The following is a 10499-nucleotide window of genomic DNA, read 5'->3' on the forward strand; positions in this document are numbered from 1 at the left end:
CTGACAGCATTGTCTCCTTCTCGGAAAGTTGGCAGACTGTGGTCTACGCCATACTAAGCATTTAATTATCCCACCAGGGACATTTAACCTCCAAAGCAGGAAAATATAGAGTTAAAAAATAAACAGCAACAATATCAAAAACATCCACACGAGACTCACAAACAAGCAATACATACTAAGGGAAGTGCATTATCCAGCTAACCTCTTGCTGAACATCCACATCAGCAGGGAGAAACTGATATAACATCTCCACAAGTTGTCTCAGCAGACGTCCAGTCTTGGAGCGCCCCCTTGCAATAGGGTCAACAGCAGACAGGCACTGCAGGGTCATGCTATCCAGTGGCAGCTTGCTCTGCAGGCATTCCCCACATTTGATGTATCCCTGGAGTACTTGGTCCAGGGTGCTATTGCACGAAACCAGGATATGGGATTAAGTCGGGATATTCAAGTTATCCTGGATGAATTTAGCTTTGAGTTGGTTGCACGAAAGCAGGTTGAATTAAACCCAGCCAAGTAACCATGGAGATTTATTATTTGCAGGTAGCCTGCTCCAGAGCAGGCCAACAGCCAGGCTAAGGTTAATTCTGTAGTCTCATGTGTTAAATCAGCTGCCGCTCTGATCCGAAATAAACGTTTTTAACAGTTATTTCGTTGTCTTCTGTGTTTGGATCTATTTTTATTAACATGCATTAGGCCTAGGCGACTTGTCACTATTGCTGTCACGAGTTTGATTTTAAACCCTACTATTGCAGTTGTTTAGATGGTTATAAATGGTTGACGAAGTTGCAACAGTGATTTCAATAAAGTCAGTGATGAGGGCAATAGGCTATATAAAGTCCTATTCACCTGTGTTTCTTCTTGCACCATGGCATGCCCATTTCTTAATGATGTGTTGGACGACGAAGCACTGATACTGAGACGTGCCGTCAGACGTGAGAGGGTGTTTCGTGACAGATCTGACCCCTTGGCTTTTTCGGACGAGTACCTGCATGAGAGGTATAGGTTTTCTGGAGATGGGGTCCGTTATTTGTGCAGACTGCTGGGTCACAAAATTCAGCACCGCACAGGGCGAAGCCATGCTCTCACCATCCCACAGATGGTCTGTGTGGCACTGCGCTTTTTCGCAAGCGGCATGTTTTTATATGCTGTGGGAGATGCCGAAACCTTGAATAAAGGTACTATTTGCCGTAGGGTCAGAAGTGTGTGTTTGGCACTGAAGTCCTTGGCACACATCTTCATTACCTTACCTGGCCACAGAAGAATGTGTTACATCAAGGAGGATTTCCACAAGATTGCAGGTAACATGAATTATAGATTACAAAAAGCGTTACGTTAGAACAGTCACCAAATACTCAGACTTTTGTGTTACAGGTTTCCCTAATGTCATTGGTGCGCTGGACTGCACACGCATCAAAATTAAACGCCCCTCAGGGGCCCATGAGGGAGATTATGTCAATCGAAAATCCTTCCACAGTATCAATGTTCAGGTAAAAATTATGTAATTACTGTCATCTAGCCTAATATTCTGTGCATTAAATGTGTAATGAATAGGCAACATTGCATCGTTTCAGATGATCTGTGATGCTGCCTGCATGATCACCAATTTGGAGGCAAAGTGGCCTGGGTCTGTCCATGACTCCCGAGTTTTCAGGTCCAGTACCATTTCCCAGCGTCACAAGGTATGCCACACACGTTTCACCGATAAACAATTGCGTCAAAGGTTTAACTTGTGTGTAGTTGTAATGATTACATTTTGTATTCTCAGGTGAATTCTCTGGCGTTCTTCTGGGAGACAAGGGTTATGCCTGTGAGACATACCTCACTCCACTAGCAGACCCTCAGACAGCAGCACAGCAAGGGTACAATCTTGCCCATGCAAGAACAAGGGACCGAATTTAAATGGCATTTGGCCTTCTAAAGTCACGTTTTCAGTGTCTCCACCACCTGAAGGTCACCCCAGACAGGGCATGTGACATCACTGTAGCTTGCACTGTCCTACATAATGTTGCCTGTCTGAGGAGAGAAAGGGATCCTGCACTGGATCCGGAGATTGAGTGGGACAATGCAGCAAACTTCCCAGATAACATAAATGGCAGGCTAGTCAGAGACCAATATATTAATTATTTTACATAAAAACCTTTATTTTCTTGTCCTTCTCAGGCAAGCTGGGGAGAGAGAGAGACTAAATGAATACATTGTTTTACCGATATGCAAAAGTGTGGATTGAAGTAATTTACTTCTTTTTCTAGTTTCTTTATCTCCAGATCCAGTTTCCTCAGTTTTTTGTTCTTGATTTGTACATCAAGGTCCAGATCCTGGAGACGCCTCTTATTTACAGCAATCTTTGCATCTGCCAGTTCAATTTGCTTTTTTAGATGCTGCGTGTACAGACATCTGACAGTTTGTGAAGTCTGTAAACCATTCATTGATTAGCACAGCAGGAATTGTGCATGATTTAGATTTCCTTTAGCCCATACATACTATGTTGCCAGGCTGGCTGTCAAGCTGTACTGCGTCTGGATCCTGTTACAAATATATATTATATTTGTAACAGGCTACAGGCTACAGACTGCTATATAACTGACTTCTTATCCATTAGGGGCTAAATATGCTTTTCCATACAATTTACATGATACCTCAGGCCTTCTGGAATCCAGTGACACAGTCTCCTCGTCATCCCATATGGCAGAAGTTCCTTCCCCCTGCCATATTGAATATACTTTTTATTGACAGGATGTGCCAAGCCTTGTGCTTTTAACGAATAATACTCACTGGATCTTCGCCTGGTGGCAGGAGTGTAACTGTGTCCCCGGACACTGCAAGGCAAAACAAGGTCAGACAGGCACATATGCCCGTATAAATGGGTAATTGTGTTTGATATGCAGTACTGGAAAATGTACCATGGATAAGGAGGGCAGTTTCTGTAGGTGGAACACAGTCTGTAGCTGTCCCACCCTCAATCCTTTCCATCACTGGCCTTCCCTGATTTAAATTCAGCGCCAATTCCTCAGCTGGGGTGAAGCCTGGAGCTGGTGGCCCTCCCCCAGTGCCAGACAAATGAGCCTTCTTCTTGACTGCTAAAATCAGTTTAGATCAAATATGTGAGCAGGCATAGTGTAAGTAATTTCTAAATAACATTTGCAAACTGTTAAGGCACTTACCAGACTGCAAAATGTTTTTATATTTAATCTTGACTTGTTGCCACCATCTTTTCTGTCCAGTCATGTTTTTTCTGTATGAACATTAATTGTAGAAAGATATTTAGAATTAGACACATCTTATAGAGATTTGTGCATATGGTTGTGAAACATATTCTCGCTTGGTGTAAGGGTTTGAAATTAGGCCAAGTCTTTTAGGGTAAATTTCCCGAGGAACATTAATTCCCTGATCACTATTGAGGGAAAGTAGGCTTAATAATAATACATTTTATTTATAGAGTGCTTTGCATGGTAGGCTACTCAGAGACGTTACAGTAAAACCAGCACATAAACACAGATAGGCCTACAGCAATAAAACCAACACATAAAACAAGCATATTAAAAGCAATTAAAACAGAGTGTTCAACGTTCCTAGTAAGTACATATTTTTAACTAGGCTACTTACGGATTCAGTCGGTCAGCGATTGTCTGCCAGGCTTGTTCTCGCTGTTTAATAACGGCTGCCGTATTCCCCTTTTTGCAAATAATATGCTTCACCTCCTCATACATTTCCATTATGAATTTCTGCTCAGTGGGTGAAAAATATGCTGCACGCGTCTTCTCCATTTCTGCATCAGTGAATTTGTGATCGATACCATGGTCTATTTAAGAAATCCGTGAAGGTGCACTTATCCCAACTATGTACACCTGGATTGACATAGCGCCACCTTCTCATCCTGGCTTGGCAAACGTGCAACCGATTTAGCCACGATGAGTGGATAACACCAAGTCAAGCTGCGCTTTTTCAGTTATCCTGGATATCTTTATTCTACTTTTGTGCAATAGTCCCCTGGAAGGGCTTCAGCAGCTGTATAAATATTGACAACAACACATTGGTAGTTGTGCTCCTTTATCATTGACAATAAAATGGCTTTGGTCCAAAAGTTGGATAACTAATTTCAAACTCGACCCACATACATGTCTCTTGCAGGCAGCAGTTTGTCTCCCTTGAATTCGAGTCCTACCAGGGTCCTGGGGATTGGTGGCAGGTGTTCTGGATTCACAAAGCATGCAACAAAGTTGGTGAAAACCTGCAGCTGCTTGTCATGCAACTTGTGCACAAGGGTGTCACGACTGAGGAGGTAGTAATATTGTGCAAGTGAGAGATGGATATGAATTTCCACCATACAAGCAGAGTAAGACACAGCCAGTGTAACTGGTAACATAAAATAAAAGATGTTAAAATACCTCTGGGGTAGCATTTAAAACTATCCAAGTTTTATAATACAACATAGTTGTGAAAAAGTATTTTAATATACCTGGAACACCATGATATATTCTTTCAGAATAGCCAGGACACCTGTGTAGACACCGAGATGGAGCTCTGTTTTGGTGTCTTCATGCCACAGTTTCTTGACCACCCGCCGCTTCCGGTCTCTGCCCTGCTGTGTCATTCCTGGAAGAGAATATATCAAAGCTCTTGTTTGTTGATTTACCAAAGCATATGTCAGATAGTGAACATGCAGGCCAATGTTGACACACCATAGATATTTCAGTTAATTTGTCTATAATAGCAATTAATTGATTTACCTTTACCGCTGAGGTCCTTGTGAAAAGACTGAATGCGCCTCTCGGCCTTTATATTCACATGGTGAGCAGCATAGAGTTGTTCCAAAGGTTCTTAGTAAAGAGCCTTGTCTTCTTCATCCATGAACACAAAGTACAGGACCTTGTAAGCAGGAAGCATGGTCTGAGTGCTGAGTCCAACATCATAACATGACAGCCAACGATGCACGATGAATCTCTTCGGAGTTGCTCCAGGAATGCTCATGTATTCACAGATCTCTAGGAGGTAAGCCCGCTGACAAACAGAAAGAACACATGTCTCAAGTTATGATTCAGTCCCATATGATATTCATGAACCAGAGGACAATACTAAGGCCATCTAATAACCAAAGTGTCAGTGGTTGAAATCCTATCTCCTCCAACCCACATGTTAAAATGTCCTTGGGCAAGAGACTGAAACCCACAGCTAACGGAACAGGAAACACAGCTAATACGACAGGAAATTACCCTCAAAGATGCCCTCGAAGCGAAAGAAGGAGCTAACCGAAGCTATGCCTCCGTCACACTTGAAGATGAAGTGCCCGGCGAAGGATTGCTGGACACGGGTGCAGAACTCTGCCTAATTGCACCCACCTTGGCCGGCCCAGCTAAAAGGAATAGCTAGCTCACACAGAAGATGGATAAACAGTGAAGATAGCGAATTCAACATCACAGGCTTCACCCAAAACAAAGCTCCATTCACAGAGACACTGTACTTGAAGCAAACACTTGGGGAAATGCCCCTAATCCACCCCATCCATGTCTCTTCGCTTGAGACCAAAAAACTGCTGATTGGACACAATCTACTCAACAGAAAGGAACCCTTCATTGACTTCAACCAAAACCAGATGTGGACCCACATCAAGAAGCCTTATCCACTGCCTCACCCTGAAGTCCAGAACAGTCTTCACAGTGGAAGGGGGGGACATCCCACGTCTGATCCACATCTCTCAGAAGAGGACCCGATCCATGGGTTAGATGGCCACTCCAGACCGCCCCAGAGCTACGCCACCCACCCATCAAGACAAAAGGTTCGAAAATAATTAGCACAACGCCATGACCGTCGGGTGCCAGCAGAAACCCACCTGCGACGAGAAGCGTCACAGGCCCAAAATAAGTCACATGATGCGTACTGGATGAGAGCGCAGAAAGAAGGAAGACCTACTTTGGCCGACAAGCATCCCAGAAGAAGCACCCCAGCTGTGACAAAGTGGCACAACCCCCGGAAGAGACCACCGCTACTCGCGGACAACAAGCCATGCACAGAGCCCTGGCTTTATACCTGCAACCTGACCCTGTCAACAAACAAGTGCACAACAGGTGCCTTGGCCAAGTGCTTCAAAGTTCACAAAACAAACATTCCCTTAAACCAAAAACAATAGACAAATACCATAACGACAAATATGGCTCCATCAATTTACCAAAAATAAATAAATCTGTACCAGAAACCCAGCATGACTGACCACAATAATATGCTACAATGTCTCATGAGCAAACTACCCTGGCCCCTGACAAATACGACAGTGACTCCAGGAAGTCAAAGCCCACTCCCACGTCTTATTTTTTATTTCCATAATTTTTTTTCTTCTTTTTCTCTTTCTTTCCTTTCCTTTTTAGGCATAGAACCTTAACCTAGAGAAACTTATTAATAGGACCCAAGTTAGCCCCATTGATCCCTGCCTTGTTTAGAGTCCACTCATGCCAATGTGTCCAGTAGAAATGCTATCGTACTGTCGTGTTTGTCTTTTCTCTGCTCTTCTTACGTGCCAACGACGTCGAGTCGTCGGACGTTGCCAGCAGGGGGATATGTAGCAGAGAGTCATCAGACAAAGCATGTTACCATCCACACCTTTCTCCTACCCCCGACAAGGAAAGGGTCTTTCCCCCTTTGTCCTTATCTCCCAGAAGTAGGAGCTTCAAAGCCCTGACCCAGCATGGGTTCAGGAACAGAGACCACATGGTCTCACAGTATCAGACAAAGGATTATAAGGGAGAACATTATTTTGTGGATTTACAAACATATTTCTCAAGGACTACATGGCTCATGGACACTAATTCAATGACAGTAGTCGATGTGTTATAATGTGTGTTTTTCTCCTTTACCTAGAACGTTGTTTAATTGATGTTTGATTATAACTACCCTTCAGATATAGTTAAATCAGTCAATCTTGATATCAAAATAATTGTATCATACTAACAAAACCAGTTATGAACGTTGTATTGTTCTATTCTGATGTTTAAGCATTCCATGGACATTTGAGATAATGGAACTCAAAGCCATCAGCCACTTCACACCTCTGGGCAGATCTCAAGACGACGCCCAGGTGGAAGTAACTGACCAATGAGAGAGGTCACCTTCACACGGATGACCCCCTGTTCTTTGGAGTATAAAACCCCCAAACGTACAATCGGCCCCGCTTGTTCGTAGGATCAACTTGAGGTGTTCGCGACATTCTCTAACCTTTACCTCATAACCTGCACATTCACTTTGCGCCGGGAACTTTGATGAGAGATTCCGTTTCCTATTCGTTGGACATAACGAACCATTGACTCCGTTCTTCAAACCGACAAAAGTAAATGCGATTTGCAATATTTCTTACTTGTGACATATTGGCATGTTGTGATTGAATTGTTGATGTTTGATTGTATTTTACAAATTATTTAACTTGACCATCGTTAGGTCAGTTGCTATTGATCGTCCATTGTTACTATAGAAGCCTCTTCCTCTGTACCTCTTCCTCACTCTCTCTCTCCCCTCCCCCTCCACACGCGCCAGTATGTAGCGTGGTTTGCACGGTTAAGATTAGCAATACTTAGTTTAAAATAAATTATAGTAGTTCTTGGGGGCACCACCTCTGATTTGTGAAAGGAGCAGAGGAACCTTATTTAATAATATTGAATAATAATAGCACTCGTAATAAATCAGTCTAATCTTAAGTAGGGAATTCTATGAAAGTAGAGCAGATCATATAACTGATAGCTACACTCCTAATGAGCAGGCTAGCTGCATGACAGCTGCTGCCATTGTTTTGTGAGTGGGAATTAATGGGTGAATAAGAGGCCATTGATGCTGTCAAGGTGGAAAAGAGCTATACAAGTGCTCTACACTCCTGTATGAATTTACCTAGTCAGAAGCCCACCTGTGATCAACATGAAGGTCACTGAAGAGCTGTTCTAGATGACGCATTATGAATGTGATGGCACGAGTCCCCGTCAATATCTACAACCTGTGGGCAGTGGTTGTGTTGCACTCTGATTTCCAGGCCCGTCTTGCTGCCTCGCATCACCGCACAGGAATCCATCATCATGCTCACCAAGTTGGACCACGGGATATCGTTGTCTGTGAAAAACTTGTCCAGGACATTCTCCAGAATTGCTGCGGTGACCTTAACTATTTCAAACGACCCAAGGTGCTCCATATCAACAGCCTTCCTCTCTGCGTTATAATAGCTGACCAAAATGAAAAGCACCTGTATAATTGAGAAGACCATTGTTATAAGGAGAACATCGCCGTTTTAACTCAGATCTATTGATCAAGGTTACCGAGTGCTGTCAGTAGGAAAAATTACGAGAATTTTTTGCACAATACTGACCGACTATCAGGACAACATCTAAAGCGAACCTATGATGACAGACATCCTTGAGTTTCCCTTTCGGTTATGTCTGTCCCTATAGGTTTGCTTTAGCTGCCGTTCTGATTCTCAGTAAATATTGTGGCCAAAAGTTCTTGTTATTTTTCATAATGACAGCACTGGGGTGGTTTAAAAATGGCCAGCGTTCTCCTTTAATTGCTTTAGGTGTCAAAAGCACTGTATACACACTAGGAATTACTTTTAATACTATTATTACCTTTTTGTCACTATTTGAGGTGGCCTCATCAAGATTAAGGGAGAATGGTAACTTCCCAGTGTTGCTGTGGATGCGGTCGGAGAATGTCTTCCCCAGGCCTTGAACCATTTTGTATTTTGCTGATGTTCACGACAGCTTCATACGACTGAGTGCCACTTTGTCCTCGGCCAGCGTGTGTGCAAGGTTGACAACGACGGGGGCCATTGTGAATGGCAGTGAGTGCTCCGCCAAAGTGCCAAGAACCATTGCCTGAAAGCAAATTAAGATCATTAAAATGTAAACTTGCAAACTATCCTACATAGGTCTACTATGATAAAACAGTGTGTCTCCATATTGTATGGCTGATATGCAATGAATATCAAAATACATCGGTTCAATAATTATAATAATGCATTTTATATGTAGTGCTCTTTAAATTGAATAAATAATCTCAACTTGCTAGTGTTAATGTAAATTCATTTCAACCAACAATTCATTCAATTTTTTTTATAAATAGTAAGGTACTAAATCTCTGCATTCGCAACACGCTGAAACATGGACACAGGTATTTTCCCTCTCTCCCTCTCTCTTATTGCTGCTGGTCCCTGGGTCTCAGGAAGGGCATTTTCAGGGGGACTGCGAATAGCCCTGTTTGTCAAAATGCTCAACACTTTCTCTTTGTGTTTAGCTGTGTCACAATGGGATGTTAGGGCATGCACCCCCTTCTTGGCATAGTTGATCTCTTTTGTACATAAGGTACATTTGGCAACTCCTGCCTTATCTACTTTTTTTAAACAGAATTAAAGTGGTAGTGTATGTGCAACTCCCTTCACTTCCTGCTTCACTTCCACCTGGAGCCATGCCCAGGTCCACTTGCACCTCCCTGCTGAGTCTAGCTGTGCTATATACAATGAGTCCTCCTCATTAAGCTCCCTCATTCTGAAATGGAATATCACGTTAAGTGAATTGTTTTCAGCACCCAGAGCCTTCGGAGTAGAAATTCAACGAATCCGTCCGGCTTCGTCCGTCTGTTCTTTAACGTCGGAGTAGTATAATTCGGCCTTAATATTCAGGGTAGCTCAGAATTCGAATAGTAGCCGTGAATCTCTGAACTTAGGGCAGAGGACCCGGCTAACGATAAGCCTAGCTAACGCCATAGGTATGACAACAATACAATATTATTGTAAATTATGTCACATAAAAAAGCGGTAGCTAACTTTAATTGAATCGAGCAAACAAATAACTTTTTTTTACTCCAAAAAGCTTGACTTACCTTGAATTTAACATCAGCGTCCTTTGAGTCCATCAGACTAGCGTGGCAGCCAGGCGTCTCATTCAATAGCGAGCTCAGTTGACGCTCTGTGCTTAAAGATTCTGACTCAAGTGCTAAGATTCCGATTGGCCAAGACAAAAAGTGCTAAGATTCAAATTGTCCCAGAGAAATGTAAATTATAAGAATTATCCAATAATGTTTAGCAATTCTAAGACTGCATGGCGTGAAGATGAAGGCCTGCCCCCCACCCCCCTCAAAAAAAAACTCTGGTTCTACAGGATTCACGTAAATGACCCAATTCTCAAAGAAAACGGCGAGTGTCGCCGAAAAGTGACAAGTTTGCAGGTCTGACATGAATTGTTATCATCAGTAGGCAGGCCATTTCTTTTCTTTTTATTTTGTTTGGTGTGTGGGGAGTGCACTATTTTCAGGCCAGAGCAACTGCCCTTCAAAATTCCTGTGCACGTCCCTGACGCTATAGCTTATATTGTCTGTGGGACTGTGAGCGCACAGCTTCGATGTGTCGCATTGGCAACATACGGCTCAAGAAGCTGGCAAAGATACGTAATTCCCTCTGCTGAGAATCTATATCTTTCATAAAGATACTCATGAGGGAATGCAAAAGGGTTTTGTCTGTCTCTAAATGTTCTGGCTCT

The 10499-nt window shown here is 42.9% G+C and overlaps 1 pseudogene; it reads left to right on the forward strand.

Annotated features, from left to right (window-relative positions):
• Window positions 1–865: 865 nt before the first annotated feature.
• LOC124475790 lies at window positions 866–4300 on the forward strand (annotated as a pseudogene).
• The last annotated feature ends 6199 nt before the right edge of the window (window positions 4301–10499 follow it).

This window comes from Hypomesus transpacificus, chromosome 13 (genome assembly GCF_021917145.1).
Source record: "Hypomesus transpacificus isolate Combined female chromosome 13, fHypTra1, whole genome shotgun sequence".
Taxonomy (NCBI): Eukaryota; Metazoa; Chordata; class Actinopteri; order Osmeriformes; family Osmeridae; genus Hypomesus; species Hypomesus transpacificus.